We start from the raw sequence: 27,778 nt of genomic DNA, 5'->3' as shown, positions 1-27,778 counted from the left end.
ATCAAGTAAGGTAACACTTACATAGGTTACACTAGGTTGAAGGAAGACTTAACTGGGTACAATGAGAATAATGTCCTACAAATTTGAGTCTACAGCAAAAAGTGAGGGACAACAGTTCTTTTCTACAAATTCCACACGTGTTATGAGAAGCTGTCTGAAGGCTTGCCAGGCTCTGTGTTCTCATGGGGGCTTGTGAAGACAGGCTGATATAGCTAAGTATTTACAGAAATACAAACACAAAGCGTGGTGCAGCTCAGGATTCAGACTTGAGTGTTTGTGTGCGCTTGTAAATGCCCACACAGGACCTGCCTGCTGGATGTGCCATTTTAGTAAGGGAAGCCTAGGTGTGCACAGCCACTGCAGGACTTCTACTGACATCGGTACACCTCTGGCTGCCTTCCTTCTCCTGCAGGCTGTCCTGGGATAGACATGGTGCCAGCATGCAAGGATGTTTGGCTCTCCATCTCTCCAAAGCCACCTTCTGCCCATGAACCAAATTCCTTCCAAATGTTCTATGACAATCGATTAATTACCATATGTTAGCAAAAACTAACGAACCAGTTATAACTAGTTTATTAGTGAAGCAAAGCAGTAACGCTCAATGAAACATAGATCAAATAGTAGGAGAGACTCAAACATACGTCACTCATACATGACTAATTACAGATATGTGCTGGGTTAACCCATGCTGTGGCTACACCAGAGAAGTTGTATTCCCATTACCTTCCATTACAGCTGACTGCAGGAGGGCACCCATCTTAGCTGAGAGAGCTGATGAGAATGGGGTTGTTCTGACCATTCTGCATAAATTGTTATAAAACAATCAGTAATTGTAAAATTACTTCAACCTAGGTCCAGCAACAAGGGTGAGATTTCAGTGCTTTTTTCATTTGGATTTTGGTGCTGCCTCCTTTGAGGTTTTGTTTCTGCACATAAGTTGTGCCTGGTGGCTGTTCCTCTAGGGTTTTTTTGAAGGATCTTGGCCAAAGAAATACAAAAATTTTACTGAGATTAAGCAATTTATCTGTCCATATTTCATTCAGGTTTTTGTTACTGCATATTTTGATGCCCTTTGATAAGAAGGCATTTTTTAGCTTTCTGCTAAAAATAAAACAGTACATGGCAGATATAGATAGGAGCTGTCACCGCAGCTAGCAGCAAAATGAATTTTCAAATTTCTCTCAATCAGCTGTTTCCATCAAAACCAGCAAATGTTTCTAAAAAAAGATAGCATTCTCCAGGTTTTGGTTTGTTATTTTGTGGTTGTTTTTTTTAATATACAAATCGGATTGCATTCAGATAATTAAAATGCCGTAACAGTTTTCACATTTCATTGCCTAATTAACAGCAATAAAGGCCACAGTAAATCAGGATGAATCTGTAATTTTATCACTAATCGCACAAGTGCGAGTGTCAGAATCATAATGAGATGCACAAATCTGGAAGTAATGAGGCTGGGGCTGTCTAGGAAATTAGAGCAAGTGCTGGCACAATTTGTACAGTAAGGTTTATTCCCATTTTATTAATTATATGTTTGCACAGGGAATTGTAACCAACTCAAATTACTTTAATTTGTGAAATTCATGCTCTAGCTGTGAACCTGTCATCTGAGCATGAAGTTGGATTCCCCATCCCTCCCTCAGTGCAAAAATTGTGAAACGTTTCAGTGCCCTGAAATGTTTGTTTAGATGTGAAGACTGTGACATTCTAACATGGAAGGATATTGCAGCACTGATGGCAGCACAGTTGCATAGTGACCATTCAGTGCTGGTGGGACCATCCTACTATCTTGGACATCAGGCTTTCTAAGGTAGAAAGGAGTTTCAGTAATACCAAAATCAAGAATATGGCAAATAAAGATATTTGGGGCACAGATTATGGCTGGTATAATTTAATTTCATCTCTTAAGCAGTGTAATACTTCTTTGATAAACTGAAAAATACCAGCTTGACTGTTTCAGTCAAGTGAAAGTATAGTTTTGCATTCTAACAAAATCCTGTTGTAGTGCTACAGGCTAATAAATACTGATTGAAACTTGTTGATTCCTGTGAGGTTGGTTGATTTTATGAACAGATCATGCAAGTTAATCTGTGTTTTCAACCAAGATGATTAAATGATTTGTGCTGATTCTGTCCCGAGGCTGTACGATAAACTGCCAAGTAATTTGGACGTTTGTACATCCAAATTGACTTTTTTGGAGCACATACACGTTTTATGTTGATAGCCAAGGATGACAGTGATCTTTCTCACACTGAAGTATAGTTTAGTAATACTTAGCACCCAAATTTCATACCTTAAGCTTTTGTTCTAAATGCTGCTAGACTGCGACATAGAAAATTTTCTGTAACATGTTCATAAAATCACTATTCATTCTATCTATATTCAGTTTTTATGTTGTAGTAATGTTTCTAATCAAACAGTTAATATCATACCTGCTATCATTGCCAAAAGGGTTGTTCAGAAGGGGTTGAATGAATTCTATTTCCTGTGTTCTCTTTGTTAGGATGTTGGAAAGTTGTAAAGGTGCCAGTGAGTTTAGTGATTATCTTCAGTAATATGATAAACATTTTAGAAGAAGAACATTGGCACTCCCAGAGTGGGAAAGCTTGATTTATTCTCTTTCCCTAGATAAAGGCTGTTACTAGCAGGGTAACTCCTTGTATTAGGAGTTAATAGCTAAAAAAAGTTCATTCCAAAACCCTTCTCTAGTCATGCTGAATGCAGCATTTGCTTTTATAGCTGCCAACAGTGCTATATTCATTAAATCTGAGAGAGAGATACTATTTCTGGTTTCTGGTAGTCACCAGGAAGAGCTGGTGCATATTACCATATAATGGATCAAGTTCCTGGTAGAAGATTGTATGAACAGCCATCTTGTGTGTGAAACGTGTTGCTTGTGATGAGAACTATCTTTCAGTCAATCAAAACAAAACCTTGATGCATTTTCATTGCATCTTTGCTCCAAACTGGCGTGTGGTTTTGCTCACATTTTCAATCTTGTTAGGTCTTTTCATTAAAGGAAAACAGTAGTAGCCTTGTAAAACCTACAGTGGCACAAAAAGTTTTTCTCCATTTAGATTTTCTTAATCAGCCCAGTTGGACTTACTCAGTGCTCTGCAGATAGTCTGTGTCGTTAACCAGCATATAGGGTTTACCAAGGTACAGATGAAGCCATACTAATGACTGCCAGCATAAACCCAGTACTCACATCTTCATCTTTTATTAACAGATGGTATTAAAAGAGGTTCACTGTGGTTTTTCATAGGACTTGCTGATTGCTACTTCAGGAGAAAAATTTATCTGTGTCCTTTCCTATTTGGCACCACTTGCTCTTAAGTAATTTGATTTAAAAGTTGAAGTTTGACAGAACTGTGGTTCTGACACCTCCCATAAGGCTGGTGGTTCCATCTCAAGATGCCATCTGTCAGGATCCATGTTTTTAGATTCCTGTTCCCTGGTAAAAGATTTTGGAAATCACAAAGCTCTAGGAGTTTTTGCCCTAAGAAGACAGGTGACAGACTGCAGTGTAACCCACACAGTGAGTGGTTGTGTGCTCTGCTCTGAGCTTATCCACAGTCTTTGATGCATAGCAGGCATGTTCTCTCGATTCTGTCTTAGAAGAAAAACTTTCAATGGAAATTACATCTTTTTTTCTCAATTTTTGTTCTTCAGAGTTCCCCACAAAGCAATTAGATATTTTTTTTAATTCAGCCTTGTCATGTAGCTGTACATGTTCTGGGACCTTTTATTTGACATTAAGAAAATTATGTTGTCCATCATATTGCTTCAGAATTTATTATTTGCATCCCAGTACTGATGTGCTATAATCAGGTGCTAACACTCACTTTTTTTTTTTTTTAGAGCTTTTGCTTATCTGTGAATATCAAGAAGACTATGATGTTTGGGAACAAGGAATAAGGGGAAAGGAAACTATATGTTTTCTCTTAGTATTTATTTTCTAGACTAGTTTAAAATTTTTTATACAACATACCTTTTCCAGTTATTTTGGTTGGATAGAACAGAGGATGCTGTTTGGCATCCCAAAAATCCCAAAAGCTGCCCCGTGACGTTGGTCATGCACAGGATGAATTCCATCTAGCCACCATCACAGCTTCTTGGAGCTTCCAGTTTCTATTTATCTCAAACATGGAATGGAGATGCAGGAAAGTGAATTTTCTCAAACTGTAGAGGCAGAACTGTAGACAGTATTCTCTTCCCAGGTTCTCATACTGTCTCTGTGTAGATTTAGTATTGTAAGGATCTGTGTGAATTTATACACTGAACTGGTGGAATTCTAGGAAATTATCAGAAAGCAATTGAGAGTGTAAGAGAATCTGGAGTAGAAGCAGCAGCTCAGCACTGAGAAATTAATGGGTTTTTATCTACAACTTACAGGTGGCAGTGCTAATCAGATATCTAGTGTAATCTAATGATTACATCTTTTCTTCATCTTCTCTTGCTTTTCTATGTAAGTCAGTTTAACAGATGCCTTTTTGAAGGGTAAGAAATACTTAAACATGATTAAAAATTGAATACCTAAGTTTATTGGTAGTGATGATCTAAAATAATATGTGTAAAACTCTAAAGCAGCCATATGAATTGCAGTTGACCTAGTTTTTTGTGACTTGATGAGCTCATACTGGCTTTGAAGGTACTCAGGCTTTCGTAGCATCAACTATTATTCTGAAATGTGATTATCCTGTTGAACTGTGGTTAGAACTCATTGTAACTTCATTCATTATTCAGAAGACTGTAGCCTTAATAGTAGCTTAAGATACATGCCATGTATTTGTAATGAATTAATTCACTTTCAGCATTGATCAATGCTTAATGTATAATTAGCGAGCAAACTTAACAATCTGCTAGGATGATACTCTCTGCTGCATAACCACTGTACTCATATCTCCCAAAATCCAGGGCAGAGAGAGGCCGCTAGAGGAAGGTTTTTTTCACAACACCACTGTTGTTGTTCAACAAGCAAAGATAATAGGTTGTGTGTTGTTAGATTTCAGAGTGTAATATTTGTGTGTTGTATTAACACTGAGTTGGTACTGGAAGGCAAAATAAGTTGGAATATGCTGTGTCTAACACTGGCTTTAGACTTTGAATGGCAGGAATGCATAGCTGTGCTGCCTGAGGTTGTAGTGAGGTGGAGTTGGTCTCTTCTCCCAGGTAACAAGCAACAGAACAAGAAGAAATGGTCTCAAGTTGCACCAGGGAGGTTTACGTTGGATATCAGGAAAAATTTCTTCACTGAAAGGGTGGTCATGTATTGGAACAAGCTGCCCAGAGAAGGGGTGCAATCACCATCCTTATGATGATTCCAGAAAACATCTACACATGGTGCTTGGGGGGCAGGGTTGAGGATGGGGGTGAGGATGGCAGCTTTAGGTTAACTGTTGGACTTGAATATCTTAAAGGTCTTTTTGAATCTTAAAAATTCTATGATAAGGCACATACAGTTTTCAAATAAACCTAGGATGATCTATAGCAATAGCTGAAATTAGATCCCTCTTTTCTGTGTATGTTTTGCTATCTTACATTACCCTTAGGCAGCAGGGTAATTGGAAGGTCTAGAGGGACTTGTTGCTATAAACACCCTCCCTCCCTTCACTGAGCTTGCACAGTTGAAAGTAAAGAAATTCACAGGCGTAACAAGCTGTTCTCAGCTGTTATACTTCTGCTCTTCACTCTGAACTTTTACAGAGGTGTCCTGTAGAAATACTTTAGAGCAGTGTTTGAGGGCTTCTATCCATATATTCAGGCATAGAGTGTTTTGAGTATCTACAGAAGGAATTTATGAATGAATGAATAAATAAATAAACACTGTATGCATTTTCTTCTTAGCAATTTCTGCAAGTATAACGCCATTTCAGAAGAACACTTGGCCTGTGCTCTTCACTGGTGAAAGCCTGGGCACAGTTGCCCTGAACACATATTGATAAAGTAGCTGTTCTTAGTATAGGTCTTAAACCCTGAAATACATGCAGCATTCAACAGGTTCTAACAAGCAAAATTCAGCTGATATTCCTTGTGTTGCACTGACTTTCTGGGTTGCTCTGAGAACATTGGAAGAGCTGGTAATGTCATATAGAGAGCTGTAATACAGCATGGCAGTCAGCTGTTCACAGGCAACAGCTAAGAGCTGTTTTAGTGAGCACTCATGATGTATTTAAACACAATTTTCATATTACAAGCAATTAGAGTAAGTGGTTTATGGAGAAAATGAAAAGTTTCAGCACATTAAATATGGTAATTTTATCTCTTGAAATAGAATTCATATAAAGTTACACTGTATCTAATAATAATTATGAAATAGAGTAATTCTTCTAATTCCAGCTGGCCAAGTGTTTGGTTGCTGAATGTTTTTCAGTGTAAATACTTGCTGAGCCATGTGAGATTGTAAAATGGCTTGAACAAAATAGTAATCCCTAGTCAGCCCATCAAAGCACTGATTTTCTGAGGTTACTACTTATCAAACCAAGACACTTGAAAGGCTTTAAATGTGTTGATTTTCCACACATTTTAGAAAGATTCTTCTGACTGCAGCTGTAACTTAATCTAGTGCTGCTCACAGGAACTGTTAAGACGTAAAAACTGTGTTATCACGTGTGTTACCACTGGGTACAAAAATGCAGTAAGAGTCTCCTGTAAAAGGAATATCAGACAGGCAGAGTTTGGGGGAACATGCTGCTCTGTACATGGGAACAATCACAAGCATTGCTCACTGCAGCAGCTGTTGCAATTAGCCAATTAAACATGTTTTATTGATGATCTGCAATAGCTAATAAACTTTTAACGAGCTATAAAACACTCCATGGGTCAATCTTGCTATTAACAGGCTGGATCATAACCAGTACTTGTTAATTCTAATAGCCTTATTGTTGGGATATGGAAGGAGTAAGTGGACTATATGCCAAATGTAAAAGTGGAGCCATCATTCCAAATAAATTCTGATAGTTTAGGGAATATTTATAATTTCCTTCAGCAGATAAAAGAACCATTTTGAAAAGGAGGGTCTGGGGGCATCTTTTTAGCTTTCCATGTCATTAAGTCAGGGACGAGATGTCCAGCCATCAGACTGCAGCACAATCACAGAAAAGCTGATAAAGAAAACCAGAAAGGTTTGAGGGGATTAGTGATTTTCTATAGTTCTATATAATAAAAAACCATCTCTAGGGGAAACGCTGTTCCAAAATACAGGGCTTAAGTAACTTTAGTAACTGCTTGCCTGGTACTGTATTTTTATGTGATTGGCTGAATGTTATTTTTCTCAACCAAAATGGTTATTTAATCTTACATGCTGGCAGCTTGGGTTTTTTTAAGATAAAAACACAGAAGGCTAAAAGGGAGATATTTGAAGATTAAGCAGTTGTAGAAAGTAAAATGTTGGCAGGTAAGATATTCCTAAAAGTTTTAAAATAACATACATAATAAAGTACTCAAGAATATTTAATCAGTATTACTGTTTTAGGATAAATTCATTGAGATTCCTAGGATTTTGAGTAAGTGACTGATATAAGCTGGAACTGTGAATTTATGGGAAGTTCTTACCAAATTTCCAAGCAGCATCAATGTTAATAGTTTGCATTTTTAAATTTCTGATGTCACATTTTCTTGTGGTTAGTCCAGTACTGTTATTTCCATCATACTATTACCAAAATGTCGCTTCAGCTGAAGATTCAGATTGTTGTTCAGCGAAATTGCCATGATCCATGCATGTGCATTCAATTGTGCACTTAAAGACAGAAAATAATATTGCTTAATATAGGTCCTCTTTCTAGCTCCATGCATGAAAGGCACTTACCTCAGTGTAACCTGAAGTCCATACATTAAGATTTCAAATATTAAATTTTTTTGCATAAAAATGTAGGCTTCAACTCTTTACAAAAAAGAATTGTTTCATGTCCTGGAGTGTTTTTATCTTCCTCTTAGTTACAGCACTGTAATGGAAATTTCCTGCACCTAAAGTAACTGATGAGCTCAGAGTTTTTTGTAAATATTTACTTGAATACTTTGTTACAGTTAGCAAATGTTTGCAGTTGGCAATAAAAATATTTGCAGGTATCACTACCAGAGAAAACATTCCCAGTATAAAGTGTGTGAAAGAAACTGTAGCACAAAAACTCCCCATCTCGTAGTAGATGAGAAATGTTGCAACAAGAATCAGACCTATAACCATCAAGGCTGCCCTAACAAAAACTTCAGTTAACTTCAGTTGTTGCTAGAAAATTACCTTTGGTTTCTTGGCCATGAGTTAATTGAAAGTATAAATAAATAACAAATAATAAAAGCCACTCTACTAAAGTTTTAAGTGAAATCTGTTACTGCAGCAGCTTAAGATTTATCTGCATGATGAACAGAGCCAATACAAAGACTGTAGGTAAAGCAAGAAAATGTTGGCTTCAGCTGACTTCAGCTGGTCTTTCTTGTTCCAAAGCCGCTACAAAGACAATATAAATTCGAAACAGTACAGCGTGTAAAATGACACTTGGTGGTCATTTGGTTTGCATCTGCTGTGCAGTCAAGTACTTAAACTTCTTCATGTGGGCTGTAACCAAATCTTTTGTCAGGAGTGAGAGGGGGAGGTGGGGTGTGGGGGTCTGTGGAGTAACACCAAAATACATCTGTAATATCCTGTTCCTATGGTATAGAATCAGTGCACAGGTAAGTTCTCCAGAAGAGCTCACCCAATTCTTTAAGGTCAGTTGAAGTGTTTACTTTCAACTTGCAGCAGTTCTAATTAATGTAGTGAGGTTTCTTCAGGGATTTAATAGAAAAATTAGGTTGCTGCAGTTGGGTCTTACCTAGAACACTCTTTGCAGGAGCTGCAAACAAAAAGGCTGGGCAAGCAATGAAGGGGTGGCACAAGCACCACTTGGTTCAGTTGCTGCATGTGCAGGTTACTGGGTTTGAAGTTCAGCATCATCCTTGTACTCATACCTTTGCTGGGTCTGGGCTGGTTACTGCGCTGTCACTCTCCTTGCTTCCCTGATAGTTTTCTTGGAGGCAGATCCTTGTTTACTCCGTAGTAACGGATTGTACTTCACAACTGTCTTAAGTTCCTAGATGTGCATGAATCCTGCAAATTCACTGTTGGTACAGACTGTTCCTGAGCTCCTGCTGAACAGTTTTATTTTGCAGTTTGTCTTGTCAGATATTTGTGTTATTTAGAGGAAAAATGAACAAATAAATACCCACTGGGTTTTGCTAATGGGTTCAAGAAAACAAACACTCTTCCACTTTAGCTAGAAAAGGAAACATACAGAGAGCATAATAATAAATGTCTGTATTTCTTATGGGTTTATTTTCCTCAGTAAATTATTGTTTGAAGATAATGTCAGAGCCTCTAGAAGTTCATTATCCCCCTCCTGCACGTAATTTTTACCCTTCTGCTTAGGAAAAAAAATATTTTCTATTTGCTGTTTTCTCGCCAAAGAGCCATTATGTAACTCCTCCTATTATAATTCTTTGTTTCTCTTTCCCAGGCAGCCTTGTCTGAGGATCAGTCCACTTGTATATTTAGAGTTAAAAGTAAAGTGAGTTTTGTCTTATGCAGCAGGCCCTCATCCAAGGTTGCTCCGAGTAGCTGGTCAGCAAATGGTCGTTTATTGCACCTGGCCTTGGAGAGCAGATGCTGCTCTGACAGAGAACTGCAGGCTGTGTGCACCCTGAGGCCGTAACTGCTGCCACATTTTTATAACCTTAAGCAAAATTCATAACTTAGTGACATTCTCTGAATTGTCAGAGGTAGTTGATGGAAATGCATCTTGAAGAAATGATATTGAAAAGACTTATTGGGGACTACATTGCATGATCTGTACTGCAGAAAAGGTTCTGAAAAGCTCATTGTGATGTTGCTTTTGGATAGAACATGGACGGAATGGCAATGCAAAGGCTTGTTAGTGCAAGTGACAGTGATACAGTATTTGCTAAGACATGGATGTGGAAGAAGCAAAGACTGTGACTTTTACAAAATGTAGTTGGTCAGCGCTAGGATTCTAGAATCCGTTTTTGCTTAAGTCTGTAAAAATCATGAGGAGACAGACTGCATACATCTAGTTTTTAAGTTGCTGCAAGCAGAAAAGAAATTAGGTGTACTGGATTGCCCAAATTCAGGTCATCATTTAGATTACATTTGTAAATTCCATTTCTCTATTTTGAAAATTTTCATTTTCTATGTTTACATAGTTAACTATTTTGTTACTCCTCTCACTTGCACAAAATGTCAAGTGTCTTCAAAGCACTGGGCTTTTTTTACACCTCTGTAGTGAAATGAAGAAAGAGAATGGCATTGAAGCATTTCAGTTTTACAGTTAGGACACAGTTTGATTTTGATCCTTTTCCTCTTCTATTGAAATTGCACATTTTTCACAAATTATTACTGATGCTACTTCAGGGGACCTGAAGATGTAGAATCTTTAGGTAGGTGGTTGCCTAAAATATTAGAAGGGTGATAAAAATTCTTTTTTTTTAACTAGCAAAGCTTTATGCTGACAAAATCCTAGTGCAGATTCATTTATCTTTTTGTCCTTTTTACTTATTCTGATGGAGTAGCTGATTCAGGTGCTGCCAATAAAATCTTGGTCAGTCCTACAGGTGTGTTTTCATTTTGGAGGATGACAAAGTGGAGTTAAATCATGACATGCTGGCTGACTATTTAAATATGTACTATTTCACAGATTAGCCTGGTCTTCTTGACAGGGAAAACATTTTTATTCTTTGACGGGTTTATGTCTTATCCTGAAAGGTTGCTTTGTTAATTATTACTGTAAGATGAAACTTTGAGGGATTGTGCACTTACAGGAACACCAAGATTATCTTATGTTAAGATAAAAAAAACCAAACCAAATAGCCTAAAACTGCAAACAGGCAAGAAATATGTGTGCTTTGTGATCTCTAAAGTGCTTGTTATTTATGGAGTTTTTGTTCTTTTCATTACAAAAGTAAAAAATTCTCATATTTCACTTTCACTTGCAAGTTTCAAGAATTTTTGTCAATCTGGACGTCTTTCACAGCATCATCTCAAGTGTTATCCCTCACGCTCGTGACTTGCCGTTATGAAATCTCTGAAGCAAATCTCAATGAACTTCCAATCATAATATTCAGCCATGGTACCATTAGTACTACCTCCATTTATGATATTGGGTTGCTTGAATAAAGTTTTAGTATGCCACAGTATGTTAGTATGTTCTTCAAATAATGTTTGGAATTTTGTAAATAATGTGTTTGCTGCTTTTTTATCACAGTGATTGGAAAATAATTTTGATGTTACTCCTTGTTTTTTAATAGAGAAGTTAAAATCATTATAAAACATCCATTTATGTAGTAACTGACATTGCATTGGGAGTGACTTTTTAGAGCCAGCTGGTAAGCAGTCTGTTTTGAAAATTAAAATGCTCTCAATGGGAGAAGTGAAAAAAATAACTAATTACTAGAAAATGTAGCTTATCTCTGTCAACTTGCTGAAATACCGTAACAGTGATTAAAGATAACAGCCATTTTATCAATGTTCTTAAATGCCAAGGTTTAACAGGCTTTAATTCAGAAAAAAGCATGATCATGTGTAATGGCTAGTTAGTATTTCAAAACCCATATATAAATGAGAAATCACGGCTTACTCTCTTATTAAGGCATTTCTCAGCATATTTGCATGGTGTATGTTTCTAAAAAACTAATGTTTTACCAAATTTCAGAACGCGTGGTCCTTTAAGTATGTTGTACAATTAACTCAGCAAATTAGAGCAGTAAGATGCCAGATCTGCTGCAATTAACATTAACGATCTGGTTCTATTGCTAATGCTTTCCTAAGTACCGTAAAATTAACACACTTAGATTTACCTTGGACTTTGGTATGTTCCCAGGCAAGGCTTATATACACCAAATCAGCACTTGTTGGAATATAATTCAGTATCTCATCTGCTTTTTTTCTGATTCCTCTTGAGCCACAAAGTTTGCTGGTGATTGACACGTTCTGTTAGTGCTTGTTCCCATATGGGGATTAAACCGTGACTGATGGAACTGTCCCAGACTTTTTCATTTACCTCGATTTCTCCCTCATCTACTGCAATCACACCTACTTGCCCTGTGGGAAAACAAAACTGAAGTAGGTGCTAAAACCAAGATGTTTTACATTCACCTAACTGATTACAGTACTTATGGGCAAAGTAATACAAATGATTTCTGGTTTCTTATTTATTTCCTGGTTCAAAGGGATGTGCAGCAGACAGTGGCATTGGCTGGAAATTGGCAAAGGCTGGTTAAATGTGACCCTTAGCTGAATGTTGCTGTATGATTTGTTGAAATGTTCTTGATAGATATCATGAGCTTCCAAACACCAGAACTGGGAACTGCATTCAGAATACTTTATGAAGTTAGTGAAGCAGTTAATCACTTGTAGTTCCTGTTTCTGTGGTCCTTTCTTATTAATTTCTAATATTTTGTTTGACTTCTTGTCAATTTTTGAGTGCTAGACTGGTGCTGACAGAGAACAACCTATATAAACACCAAAGTCATTTTTCTGGGTGTTAGCAACTTATTCAGAACCCGTTTATTTTTCTCATCGTAATTATTTTGTGTTTATTGGCATCTGACTTCAGTTGCCATTTTATTGCGACATAATTTGTTTCTCTGAGCTTCTGCAACTCATTTCGATCAAGTTTGGTTTTTAAGTGGCTCTGAGAATTTTTGTATCATCAGCAAATTTTGCAGCCTTGCTAATTTTTACAGATATTTGTGTATATTGAGTGAACTGCAGAGGTCACAACACAGATACTTGTGAAATGCTGTGCCTTCTTTCTGTTGTGAAGACAACCACTTACCATTGCCAGATAAACAGTCCATATGTCTAGTAATTTGATGAAAAAGCCTTATTCAATGCAGAACTATGGATTCCTGCTAGTATCTTCTTTCCCTTTTGAGAAGAAGTCAGAGAAAGCCAGGCTTCTAAGACATCAGAAATAGAAAATTATGGAAAAAATTCATGTAACAGCTGTTCTATCTTTAAGGGATGCATCTGTATGCCCAATTTACTTGCAGTCTGCACTGCCCTTGGTAGGAGATACATGCCTACATCCCTTGGTCACACAGATTAGTCCCCTTACACCAGAGCAGTTGTTGTCTTCCAATTCTGTCATTTCACTTGCTCACAATTTAATCTACAGCCACGCTCGACTCCCATTTACCTGCTGGCAGAAAGTGGATAGCAGAAAATTGTGGGCTGATGCTCCCATGCATTGCAATTCTCTGGAAGTGACCCTGCCTGGGAATGCTCAGGTTGTGCCAAATGCTTGTGCAGTGCCTTCTGATGCACGGGCTGGGCTGGTAAGCTTGGAGAAACGCTGCCTACAGTCATGGTTTTGCCATATTCTTTCAGATGATCCCTCTGAAGGCTGCAGGTCTGCGTGTAACTGGACAGCGTGCAGGTATTTCCCAGTGTTCCACTGCCAGCAAAACCATGTGACACGCAAGTTTTGGGTTTGAAATACCTTCACTCCCCCTTGAGCTTAGTGTTCAGAAGGGCATGAACACCATCAGACAATCTTTGAATTAATGAATATTTTCATGAGTGAATAATGCATAAACCCAGCTCTTACTGCCACCAACAATCCATGTTGTTTTATAATGAAATATGCATTTCTTTTATATTTGAAAAATGTAAAGTACATTCATTTTGTGGGTAGTGCAAAATTTATGATCTTCTTAATTATTCAATACTTTTTAAAGTTTGTAGGTATATTTAAGTGACATAACAGATGACCACTCTGTCCCTTACCAACTCCTGAAAGAAAATATTATAGATTTGGAACTCTTAAGGTCTGAGCCTTCTCTTTTCCCTGTCAGATTAGATATGATCTCTACAGTCTGGAAAGACAGGTTGCCCAAAGCATTTGAGCACTTGGTTCTTCCTGAAGTCTTCTATAGCAAAGGATCTTATTAGAAGGAAAATGTGTGAAAATGTTTGAGGGTCTGTGCTTGACCACCTGCAAGGCAGTGCTCAGTGTGTTAGAGGATCAGACCTAGCATGTAGGTTTTGTGTTACTGTGCCATGTGCAAACTGGAGATGGAAGCATTCAATTTGTGTTTCTTGACCTTGTGTATTTACCTTTAGAGTCAGGATTTTTTTTAAAAAAATATTTGTCTTTGTAATTGACATGGAGGAATAGAAATTTAGACTTCAGATACAGCAGTAATAAATCATAATTTATCAGGTCTGGATTGTTATATCCAAATGACAAACAAGAACAGCTGTGTACTGCTTTTGACTTTCTGTTATCTCTCTTGTATGAACACAGCTCTAGGTTTTCTAACTTTGTTTGGTGCAATTTATATGCTTTACAAGTTGCATTTGTTGATAAACTGGACTCTAGGAGAAAAATCTGAGTATCATTTTGAGTAATCAAAAAGTGAGATGAATATTTGGTTTTGATGGGTTTTCAGGTTTTCCCTGTGAGAAATCCTCAAGTACATCTTTCAGACACTGTTTTCTAAACGTTGCTATTTGAAAAATTTGATATTTTGTCTATTGTTTGAAGATGGTGCACACTGGTTTTGAAACAGTCAATTGCAAACCACAGGATACAGTTCTTCCAGATTTCTGAGCTGTCATTGCAGCAGCCTGCAACTGCTCTCTTTTTCCTAACATGAACTACCTTGACCATGTGTACACTTCATCCACTGCCCATTTGAGACTTACCATGATGATTTGCCTGAAATAACTCAGCAAGACATTTTGCTGGATTTACAGGTGTAAGACTACTTTAACTTTGTTACTTACTGCTTTTAACAAGGTTATATTCTTTTCTGATTCCAAGTTGTGAACGATACACTCCTTCAGTTACCTAGGTTCTACTCCTATTCTCTCTCTCTCCTGCGTTAAACTGCTCTCTCTGGGCTTTGAGAACTTTTACAGTTGTAGATGTGGTTGTTCACTTACTCCTGTACCTCTGATTTTAGGACATAAAGAAATTAGAAAAGCTCTTTTTTTTTTTGCTTTGTTAGTTAAAACACAGTAATATTAATAATTAGTAATTAATATTAGTAATATTCCTTTCAGTCACTGTACTGTCACTGTAGCAAGGAAACTGCCCAGTATTTTGATTTACAGATAGCTCAAATGCAGCAACTAATGCTGTCACAGAATGAGTATTTAACACAGTGTAGCCACTAGACTACAGTATGCCCTCCCAAGAAATTTCTTATTTCTCCTGAAATTACATTTAAATTCAGCCATTGTTCTCTCTTACACATCAGTCTTAACAGACCACATACTTCCCTTTACAAGGTCCTCCTCTGCATATGACCTGGTTCAGCAGGGGAGCATTCCACAGATTACTTAATTCTCTTTAACTGGGACAACCAATACCAGAATGTCACTCATCAGCGTTTTATTTGATGTATTTAATTTTCTGTTAGTGAATTGAAGCTGAGTTTCACATTCAGTGCATAATTAATATCTTGGGGGCCGCTTTGAGGTACAGCAAGAAGGCTCTTGCTGCCTGATTCTGTTTTGCGTCATCTGGGGCTCTTGCTGAGGATCTGACTTCGTTCCCTCTACTGTGCAAGTGCACTAAACCAGACCCCTTTACTGTTCAACTCCAGCTGTGAAAGGCTTGATCAGAAACTGGTAGCTTTTTCATGAATGCTAATTTTAGAGATTCTCTAGTTAGCTGATTGTGGCCAAAGGAAAACTGAAAAGCTGTACAACCATCAAGTTATCTTACCATAAAGCATTACCTTAGGCATTAAGCATTGCCCTTTTTTTTGTGGGGCATTTAACCTATTCAAAAGCTGTCTGGACACAATCCTGAGTAATGTGCTATAGAGCTTGAGCAGGGAGGTTGGACTAGATGACCTCCAGTGGTTCCTTCCAACCTTAGCCATTCTGTGATTTGGTGACTCCTAATGCTTTGGAAAAGAAAATAGAAGGTACCAGAGTGCAAGCAGATATATTTTCTGCTAAATCTTCTGTACTGGCATTCTGTTTCAGAAATTTAACACGTAAACCACTATAAGGTTCTCCCTGAGCCTTCTTTTTCTGTGGGCTCAACACCCCCAGCTCCCTCAGCCACTCCTCATCAGACCTGTGCTCCAGATCCTTTCCCAGCTTCATTGCTTACCTGAGAGTGTCTTCTAGTGGTTGCTAGCTTGTCATTTACATAATGCAAGTAGTTTTAAATTACTTGGCTTATACAGAGGAACATAGTGAAATCAGGCCTCCACCAAGCAAGGATTGGTGCCAAATCCTTCATGGTCCTTTCTTATGTTAAATAAAATTCCAGAATTTCTTTATGGACAGTACATACAAATTAGACCTGAGTTTCTTTATGTAAGGCTTTAAAATAATGTTGGAAGTAATTAATGTGTGTATGACACTCAGTGGATTTTCAATGTGTCTAGTAAAAGCAGGTACAGCCTTGTTTTATTCCATGTTGATAAATGACTTGCCCATGACCATGAAAGAGAGGTAGGAGTAGCAAACCAGCAATAGAATGTTGAACTCATAACTGTTCTCTGAGTTAATCCCTAGGTCCTGTTTCCTCATTAGTGAATCACTTAGATTTACTAAACCGATTGGAGCAAAACTTGCTCTCAGCATCTAGTTCAGCCTTGTAAAATCATCATGAACTTCAGCAAGTTTCAGAACACAATCTACATATTAATGTTTCTTATGAGTAGGGTAGTGAAAAATAGATTTTATTCTATCTCTACAAACATAATCCATGATGTAAATTGAGTAGTTTTTGTTCACATCTGATATGCTGGGTGATGATGTTGTTTTCTATTCCATTTTTAATAAGTGTGGGTATGTGTATTGACATTTTTAGTAGTGATATTTTAGTAACCAGGCTTATTGGTATTTTAATTATTTTTCAATCTTAATGTTTCTATGTTTGTCCTTAAGTCTTATGTACAGTTCATCTTTTCTAAATTCTGAAGATTGTTGTAATTTTCAGTTCCCTCCATGAGTTTCTTCTCTCCTTGATTGTGAGCTAGTAACCCTTCCTAGATGTCTACAAATGACTTTGGTTTTGTACTGTACTTCTATCTGTGTTTATTTTTAAGAGTACACATTTTTTTCAATATTTACTATGTGCAAAATTCAAGTAATTTCAGTCACAGTAAGTGTTTCCTAATACATGCTTTGGTTACTAGTAATTTCAATTCTCAAGTTCTTCCAGGGATTTTCCAAGACATACTTAATGATTTGTGAATTTAAGTATAAAAATACTATAATTTTAAACATATATTTAATGTTGCATACATTCTTAGAACTTTTTAGAAAATTTTATTTAAAACTAGATAAACACTTTGAGAAAAATCTTTAAGAAATTTAGCAAAATTCTTATGAGGGGATTCTAAAATTTTACAGAATACTTTAGAGTGTAACTGGAGTGGTGAGACTCAAACTTGGTGTTGTTTAAAAACAGGCAGAAGGAACAGGACTAATAAAGGAATGTGCCATTGCAATGACATCTCTACTCTGCTTTATTTCACTTTGTTGTTTTCCAGAAGACTCAGAACAAGCACCACCAAACAGTGACTCATACAAATACACATTTGATTTGCAGAAGTAAACAGTTCTAGATTCAGAAAAAATTTTCCTAGAAATCAGATTTCACAAAACTACTGTGTGAAATTAATCTTTGATCCTTTCTGTGAAGCTTTTTTTCTGAATTAGAAAGTGTCTTTCTGAAATAAACAAAGCAATCAAATTTGCTCAGGTTCTAATTAATTCTTTTTCCTGTGAAAAAATGAAATAAGTATTTATGTCAGTGTGTTTTCTATGCATAATTTCTGAACTTTATAGAGTCTGAAAGTATTATCATAGAATGGTTTGGATTGGAAGGGACCTTAAAGATCATCTCGTTCCCCTCTGTGCCATGGACAGAGACACTTTTTACTAGACCAGGTTGCTCAGAGCCCCGTCCAGCCTGGCCTTGAACACTTCCAGGGATGGGGCATCCACAAGTTCTCTGGGCAACCTGTTCCAGTGCCTCACCGCCCTCCCAGTAAGGATTTTCCTGCTAGTACCTTATCTAAACCTATTCTTTCAATTTAAAGCCATTACGTGTCACTATGTACTTGCGAAAAGTCCCTCTCCAGCTTTCTTGTAGGGCCCCTTTCAGTACTGGAAATTGCTCTAATGTTTTCCTGGAACTTTCTCTTCTCCATGCTGAATAACTCCAACTCTCATCCTGTCCTCATTGGAGAGGTGTTCCAGCCCTCTGACCATCTTCACGGTCTCCTCTGGACTCATTCCAGCAGATCCATGTCCTTCTTATGTTAAGGGTCCCCGATGTACTGAAATGAGCTTATGAGCTACTGACAGTGGTCCTGTTGTTTATGAATTAATATAGAACTTACTAGAGTGCCAAATGCAAGTATTTCAGATGTAATACTGTATCACCATCATGGTGTGTTTCATGTTTCCAAAGGTGAACACTTTTCTCACTTGTAATACAGATTAATCTGACTTTGCAGCCTTGTTTTTGAGATATCCTGAATTCTGGCGCCATTTAGCAACAGAATCAAGGTCTGACACATGCATATTTATGATACTTATCTTCAGGGATACAAGTTATTATTCAGATAATAATTCCTTATCATAATTATAACTTAGTTAGACTTGACACTTGAAACAGAGTGTGGCTGTTCAAACTGGACTTGAAAAATGCAACAAGGGGAAGAAAGACAAATGTACACTGCATATAGATGGGAAAAAATCCTACCAACCAAAAAATCCACCACTGATTATTCTTATACTGAGAAACATTGAAGAATAGTGTGGTGTGTTTTCATTTGGTTCTGGACCATACTTTTTTAGTCAGTCTTCCACATTATCTCCCATTTCTCTTACTTTAATTCACACTGCAGACTGGTCTTGAAATACACAAACTTAATTTCTTTTGGACAAGAGGTCCAAGACTCTGCTATGGAAACCCAGGGTCTAGCACGTAAGGAAACTGTGGGGTATGCCCAGCCACCCTCATGTGAGGTATTTTATAGTATTTTCTCCATTAGTGAAAACTTCTATTTTGTGAGATGAGAAAATGGCTTCTTGAGGACTGTTTAACCAGGTTATCTTGCATGACAAATCAAGACAGCAAGGTTCATAAGCCTTCAGAATGCTTTGGAATACATAAATTACAGAAATTATTAGTATGTTTTGCATACAGTGGTTGCACAGTTATATTAAAGTACACTTTCAGTGCAGTTGAAGTTAAGCAGGCCATTAGTCAAGTTTAAGAGGTGCTGAAGTTATTCTGTGTTTGCTTGCATTAATGAAAATCACCATCTTTGCTATTTTTAGAAAAAGATACAAAGCTCCAGTTTCAATTTTTCAATGCTGACCCATGCAGAAAGATTATTTCTGTACATAAGGGCTACATTTCTTCACTATATGTGGGGGTGGAGTGTGAGATCCCAGTAACAGCATCCTACAGTCTAACAGAACTCACCTCCCAGATGTGACTTTCATCCTTTAGTAATGAATGTATTGTTTTCCTAGTGGCTATGAAAATCAAACTAAACAGCTGATCCCATAGTCTTCTCCCCCTTTCAAAATACTTTAACAGGCAGGTCAAACAGTAGTTAAATTAGTTGTGTTATAGCTTGTTAAATTAGTTGTGGAAATCCTGAGCCAGTAGACTTCAGTACTGCGTGGAAAAACTGAAGGTGTTTGTATTACACATAGATGTCTTACCCTCCTGTAGAATGGCAGTAACACTGGAGGTAAAATGTAATGTCCCTTATGCACACTTCTAGCAAAATCTGTTTTGTGTTTATAAGTTGGTTTTAGCCCTACTATATTTGTCTTTTTAAAAACCTTCTTTGATCCCTTTCTTTGAGTTTCCTTTCTCTAAATATGATATGCGAGTATGAATCCTGTAATTAATTCTCATGCATTTATTCTATCAGCTGGTCTTCCATATTAATGCTGGGGTGGTAAAGATGATGAAATTACCCTAATTTTTACCCCCAAAAATTCATACAGTATGACTCAATAAGAGCTTTCGTATGAAAATATTCAAGGATGCTATATTGAAATATTTCATAGACTTTCACAGATGAATCTTTAAAACTCCATACAAATTTTTAAAATTAAATAAGAAATTTATGTAGAGATTTAAAATCTTTTGAAAAGGAAGTAAAACATTGAACAATTTTTTCTTATAGAGTAAGAATTTTATGCTTAAAAGTATTTTATTAATTTTATTTGTAAATTCCCTGTGATGCATTGAAAATCAAATTCAACAGCAAAAATTGCTGTTTGCAAAATGAAAGTTAACTAATTTTGACAATTAAATAAATATTTTGCGTTTATTTCTGTGGTTTTGTGCTTCTTTAAATGTTACTAAAATACCTTAATATTTAAGTAGTTTCTTAATTTATGATTTAAGTAGGTACTCTGTTGGAAATACTTGTGGATCCAAATGCAAGTACTTGTGTACTAATGTGTGCAAACATTGGCTATCGGAGGGGATGAGTTCAGGTTTTGCCTGTTTGTTCAGTGAAGGAGAGATACCATTGATTTGATGCTGACAAAATGGTAGGGGTGTGTGTGACTTTCTAAAGAACTTGTGAGGCTTGGTTTGATTCACAAGTTGGTTTAACTTGCTAAAGATGTTATCAAGAAAGAAATTTTGGTGGTGAAAGTGAATATCAGACATCAACAAGAATTTTTTCTTACTGTTCTATTTGAGGTTGTAATTAGTGACAGATAATAAAGGTATAAAATCCTAATTATTTCCATCAGTTTTGATTATTAGAGCTGAACCTTTTCAAGAAATTATTTAGACTTTGGGTAAAAACATAAATACCCTTTGTCAGCTTTAAATTTAATTTAGAGGATCCAGTAATTCAAATGAAAAAGTAAGAAAACTTGCAGATGTTACCTGTATTTTATTATAAACAGCATACATTGGCTGGAATGAAACAGTGCCTCTGGTTCTGTGAAGCCCATGTGTTGTCTTCCTGCACTCAAAATTACAGAACAAATTCTTTACAGAATGATGTTTTTGTATCCGTAAAAATTGAACACCTTCCTCAATTCCTTTCGAATTACTCATCCTTTCATTGTGTTAAAAATAAGACTTGAATCTGAGTGATTGACAAAGTTCAAAGGGTCAACTGTATAATCGACATTAGCTGTAAGATTGAGAAAAGTGCTCCTGAAGTTACCCAGTGTTGTCATGTAATATACTTATTCCAACTTGATAACTTCTTAGCCTCCCTTTCCATCTGTGACCTTTTGGGGAACACAATGAAGACTATCTGGAATCACATAAAGAAATTTAAGTTTTTATAACTTTTGGATATCTGACTTGAATTTTTTTCTAATTAAATTTTTTTTGGATAATGATGTTGCAATATTTCTGAAGAAATAATTATACATCATAGCATCTTTAGTTGCCCATGTAGGGATAAGTCACTGTTTTATCATAAAAAAATCCCCATCATTATTGATGGGATTGGTATTGCTTCTGTCTAGTTTAATTTATAATGTTATCCCAGACTTCTGTCCTCAGAAGACCTTGTTTCCACATAGGTTTTTTATTTTAATCCATGGCCTTCCCACCTCTGTCATAATTGCTTAATATTTATCCAGTATCCCCAAGTGTGAAATGCTGTGAAAACGTGATGGTTTTGTGAATTCTTTCAGCACTCTTCTATTCAATATGTTCCTATGTTTTTGTAGGTACAAATTACAACAAAGATGATACGTTTGAAAGTGAAGGTGCGGAACAAATCTGTTCTGCCATAGGAGAAGAATATGTAGTACCTGCCAGTCAACTTCATTAAATTATGTTGTTATAGCAACTGGTTAGCCTCTTCCATACTTAAAATATCTTGTGTCAAATAATTAGTACTGCCTAATTGTATTTTATTGCAAAAAAGGCAAGTAATTAAAGAGATTCTTGCAATGGCTGTGGGGCCAGAAAGGGTCAGAAACTACTTGTAATTGGAATATGTTTCGTGCATATAAATTAATAGGTCTAGTAATCTGTCTCTTCATTCCCCAGGATCCAAAAAACGTACCCAGAATATTTGAATTGCTGTTCCTTGCTTGGAAATACTAATGGATAAAAATTACTTCTTGTCCTCAATCTTTTTTTCCCTTGGTTCTTGTCTGCTTAGGAGATCTGTAACATGTGTCCACATAGACAAATGGCCCAATAAAGTCCATTTTGGACTTTTCAGGGCATTTCTCTGTATTCTGGCTGTCAATCCTGTGTTGCAGCAGGTTCTTTTCCTCCAAGTTTGGTCTTCTGCATGAAAACACCCTGAGCATTTGATCAAAGACAGCAGTGTTGGGGTCCCTCCCCTGCCGTGTAGCCCTGGGAGAGGGGCCCTGAGGGCACAGACACGGGGCTTCCCTGCCCCTGCTCAGCCTCGTTCCCATTGGTTGGTTTGTGTTCCCTGCGCGGGCAGAAGGACCCTTGGTCCCGTGACTGGAACAGTTCCTCAGCAGAGCCCCGGCCATGCGGCTGGAGAAATAAACATCTCTGAAACAGCTAGCAAGAATCTGTCTGTCCATATATATTTCCTTTCCACGGGACGCCTGGTTTGGTATATGCATGTTGCAGGATCCCCACTGCAACAAATGGTGGAGATTTGTGAGCAGAACGATCCCCGATCCCTAAGCGACTGATTTGTGTGAGTAAACCCTGGAAACTTTGGATTCCTCTTCTTGGTTTTGCTTTGCTATTCCATATCTAAACTATGGAGGAACCGTGGGAAGACTCTTGGCTCTCAGAGCCGCATATGGACATTTATCTTAAACTTAAAATGATTCTTGAACAACGATTTGTAAATTTTAGCTTGATTCAAGCTCAAAAAGAACTGAAACACTTCCTGGCATGGTTGTTTAAGAACTTTTTCTATGTTTCTTGGGATTTAATTCTTACCAAGGGCTTTTGGAAAACCGTTTGGACACAGTTAATACTGGAGTCAAAATATATGCCGATGGAAGAATATTTTCGTGAATATTATTTAGTTACCGAGACTGTTGAACAATGTCAGCTGTGTCCTGGCGAAGGGAATCCTGGCGCAGGGACCGTGCGGCCCAGGCCACGTGCGCCGAGCGCTCTGCGAGCAGCAGCGAGGCAGTTCCCGCGCGCGGGCGGAGCCACGCGAGCCGCAGTGTCGGTGGCGGAGCGGGGAGCGGCGGGACCCGGCGGTGCCTGCCCGGTCCTGTGCAGTGCGTGGTGGAGCGAGCCCCGGGAACGCCCGGCCGAGAGGGGCGGCACGCGGGCGGCGGCTGGCGGCCATGGCGGTGGAACGGAGCCGCGCCCAGCCGAGACGCGCGCTGGAGCAGGGCGCGGGGGGGTCGTCGCTCGGGGGCCCGGCCGAGATGTGGGTGCAGCGCCTGGCAGCGGCAGCGAAGCTGCGACCAGAGGAGGCGACGCACGGAGAACTGAGCGGCGCGGCCCGGCCCGGCCTGCGCAGCCCCGAACGCGACCCCGGGAAGAGCGCGCAGGCACCAGCAGCCCCGACAATTCCAACACGGGAGCGACCGAAGGAGAGAGCAAAGACGCAGCGAGACAGAAAACAGCAGCCACTCGGAAAAAGGAAAAGATCATAGTAACTAAGACCTTAGGGATAGTAAAATGGTATAATGTTAAGCAAAATTATGGTTTTATAACAAGGTGTGACAACCAGCAAGACATATTCGTGCATAGAACTGCTATTAAAAAGAATAACCCTGAAAAATGCATCCCAAGCTTGGGAGATGGAGAGGTGGTGGAATTTAATATTGTACTAGGGAGAAAAGGGTTACAAGCATCGCAGGTCACTGGGCCTGATGGTGTTTCTGTAAAAGGCAGTATATATGCAAAAAATCGTAGTCATGTTAGACAGTATCTCCATTGTAAGCCCCCCCTACAGTTTCCCTTTCCTAATCCCACCTTCCCCTTTTACCTTATGTCCTATTACCCCCAGTGTATTCCCAATCCGTTTTTTCATCCATGGTTTCCCTCACAAAACCATGCTTTTGCCAATTGTTTCCCCAAAAATCCCTTTCCAATGCCGAGTGGGGGATGAAAAGGGGGAGGGAAGAAGTTAAACCCTCTCCTGCCTCAGTTTCCCCACAAAGCATGCTCAGAGAATTCTGTCTCCCTTCTGTCAGCCCTAAGATGTTCCAGAGAATCTGTTTGGACATTTAAAGACTCAGGAGGGTGGCTTGTTTTGTTTTGAAACTGTTCTTGTTATGTTTATCCAGTTGTTTTCATTCTCCTTTTATTAAAATAAAACGGGTGAGGTGTTGGGGTCCCTCCCCTGCCATGGAGCCCTGGGAGAGGGGCCCTGAGGGCACAGACACGGGGTTTCCCTGTCCCTGCTCAGCCTCGTTCCCATTGGTTGGTTTGTGTTCCCTGCGCGGGCAGAAGGACCCTTGGTCCCGTGACTGGAACAGTTCCTCGGCAGAGCTCCGGCCATGCGGCTGGAGAAATAAACATCTCTGAAACAGCTAGCAAGAATCTGTCTGTCCGTATATATTTCCTTTCCACGGGACTCCTGGTTTGATATATGCGTGTTGGCAGGATCCCCACTGCAACACAGCAGCCATCATAATCCACAAATACAGAGCTTTGTGGGAGAGAAAAGATTTCTAGCAACATAATATTTGAGTTTTCAAGTCAGCAAGTGCCCAAATCAGTCATCCAAACTAGTTTAAACAAGCTCAGTTATGGAATTAGAGCCTATTGTTAAGACAAGAACCTGCACTTTTTTCATGGTGTGAGGAGGTAATTTTTATTTCTCTTCAGGACTTCTCGATTTGATCACCAAGCTGAGTACAGAATGGATGCTGAGTACAGAATCCATTATCTGGCAGTAAAGGTTCTTTACCTAAAGAGAAAACTGTGCCGTCCTGAGGGGGTGGGGGATTGAAATTAAAGAGCTTCTGAAGCGGTGCAGTAGTTGTGTTGTAGACTTTGAAGTGTGTAAAGCAGTACTGACATTTACTTGGGTATCTTCAATGCAGAGCAAGAGAGGAACAGATTACAGCCCTCCACTTCATGTAAAAGTAAGTACAACTAAAATATTACCCAGCAAAAGCCTTACCAATCCCAAATGTAGGTCAGTAAGTCTTCCAGTGACTGCAGTTGGAACTGTTCCATCTAATCCAAGTAATATTCCCCATGTTCTCCATGCTCTTGCATTGCAGGGCTTTGCAGTTCTACAGCTGACAGTCCCATCTGTTTCTCTTCATCTCTGAGCTTTGCTCTCATCCTATTTTTATGTGTCTTCCCCTAACAAGGTCATTCATACCTCTTTGTGCATACCACTGTAGCAGGAGCTCGTGTTAATTAGGTATGTGGGGCACAGGGAGTTATTCCCAGGTGGCACCTCTGCCATATGGTTTTGAAATAGCTCTTTGCAATGAAAAGGAGAGCTTTACTTCTCCCCTCAGGCCTGCCTTAAGGTAGAAAAGTTGACTTGTTTGTGGGTATGAACCCTTCAGTATCTTGCCAGACATAATCCAACAGAAACAATTTTATGTTCACTGATGAAATCAGAAGAAAAAAGGAAACTGAAAACTTCTTTCCCCAACAGTTGTTTCTAAATTGTGCTTTAAAAAAAAAAAAAGAAAAAAGATGTTTCTTCATTCCACATTGTATCCATCTCTCACCCACTATGCTTTTAGTAATTGATGCTTCGCAGTATTTTTTACTCTTTAATCTTGCATTGGACTTTCTGGGTTTGCCTTTCTTACATGCATATCATAATGTTCATATTTAACTTGTTTAGCTTTACAGTTAGTAAGTGTTTAAAGGACATTCTTCTTTTATTGATTACACAGCTGTACTGGTGATTGCTCCATGTGCTGGATGACTTGTGTAGGTAGTGCAAAGTAATAGTGTTTTGAAAGTGTTATTGCAGTTCAATATGTTTGCATATGGAACAATTTTGGATACAGAAATGCCTGACTGTTTTCCTAGCAGTGTACTAGGATAAATTGTCAACATTTACTGTCTGAATTTTCTCAAATAATTGCAAAAAGTAAACTTCTATCATTCAAACACAGCAAAAGAATTTATTTTCTAACTTCCCCAGATGTGCACAGATCCCATATGTGCTGAGTATAATGCCCTTTTCACTCTTCCTTTAAACCAACAACTTCTTCAGCCAACCAAATATCATTTGAGAGGATTAATGCTGTAAATGCTGTTTAATTAAAGATTTAAAAAAATGATATACATACCTGTTAGAGGTAAATAGTATTGCATTTTGAAATTTCCAGTTAATTTAAAGGGGGAAAAAATGTGGTGGCCATCATTTTGTCCCTTGATTTGCAATCCAAGTGTTACTGTTTTGATATAAGTAATAGTTCTTTTGGAAATCATTTTAAATAAGTACATGCATATTTCTTTTTGCTTTAAAATTTAGTCTTGACCTTAGCAAACTTTATCAGAAGGCAGGTAAGTGTGTTCAGCAGAAACTAAACAGATAAGAATTTACAAATATTTTTTTGAGTTACAGCAAAGATATGGAAGATGTTCTGCTATTTTTTCATGATGAAAAGTACCGGGCTTTTCTTTAAAACTGAACACTGTCACATGAATATGCATTTGTTTAACTAAATATCAAGATATTAAAAATTCATGTTCTCAAATATTTACTTAACTCCCCTGGTGAAGATAGTTGCTCAAAAGGGCATAAACCCCCACTCCCATTGGTTAAAAGATAGTTTATGGCTTCATAGCCTGTCTTCAAGTCATGCCAAAACCTGAGAAATTATATGATATCTAGATTATTTTAAGGCATGTTAAAAATGTATTAACCCTCTGAGATTTGCATTTTTTTATGAGAGATTAATATTCATTTGCATGAATTTGTCATCCTTCTGTCTTTCCAAAAACAAAGTCTGAAAGTCTATTAGTTCTGTTGGTGTACACAGTCAGTTGAGAGGAGAAAGATCCACCTGCCAAGTATGAAAAATTAACTCAAAAGTCAGCAGCAGTGTTCTTTGTTCTTCACTTAACTTGGTCCCAATAGATGGAAAAGAGTATATAGTTCATATCTTCATAGGACACAGGAGGTTTGGAGAATTTACTGCTCTGCCATAGATTTTCCTTTAGCATAGTTAACTTCTCTAGTTACAATCCTCCCTGCCAAGGATGTAATTTATGATTTCTTTCATATGAAACTATCTGCTGTATTGTTCTTGATAACTTAAATTTATTACTGTGCTGCTATAACTACTGCATGCCAAAAAACTATCCCTGAGCTGTGTTTCTTTTATTTTATAGAAAGTGTTTGGTGTTCAGGTCCTCCTTTTGCCAGTACCTTTGATGGTGTTTCTCTAAGCAGCCAAACCACTCATTCATGACAGTAGTGGAAATTGTAGGCCTGATGTGATTGTCAGCTAAGGAACCTGAACATTCTTCTGAGGCTACTTGGAAGTACAGATACTTTTCTGTGTCTCATTTTCAGCATCTTGTGAAGCAAATGGAATCCAAATATTGGTCAGCTTTCTCAGGCTACAGTCTCCTACTGTAGTAAGTTTTTTTTATCATCTGAAGTTCTGGTTCCTTGCAGATGGCTCCGCTTCTTTCTGGTGGCCTAAATGATTTCTCCTATTTTTGGAGAGACAACAGAGACAGCATTTCTTTCCTGAGGCAGTTGCCCACCTGGGTCAGTTTTACATCCCCAGAGTCCTGCAGCCTGAAAATTTTGTGTTCTGCCTGAGTCAAGTCACTTGGGAGCAGATCTTCCCCTTCAGTCAGCGTCCTCGTCCCATCCTCGGTGCCTTCTGCTGCTTGCACCCCGTGTA

General features: G+C 38.1%; 1 protein-coding gene across 6 annotated transcripts in view; it reads left to right on the top strand.

Annotated features, from left to right (window-relative positions):
• CHID1 (chitinase domain containing 1) overlaps nt 1-27,778 on the top strand; it is a 106,822-nt gene that overhangs the window by 65,214 nt on the left and 13,830 nt on the right. The gene's annotated exons all lie outside the window — the stretch shown is intronic.

Source organism: Corvus hawaiiensis, chromosome 6 (assembly GCF_020740725.1).
Source record: "Corvus hawaiiensis isolate bCorHaw1 chromosome 6, bCorHaw1.pri.cur, whole genome shotgun sequence".
Lineage (NCBI taxonomy): Eukaryota > Metazoa > Chordata > Aves > Passeriformes > Corvidae > Corvus > Corvus hawaiiensis.
Note: the sequence above shows the minus strand (reverse complement) of the source record. Positions and strands in the feature narration are given on the sequence as shown.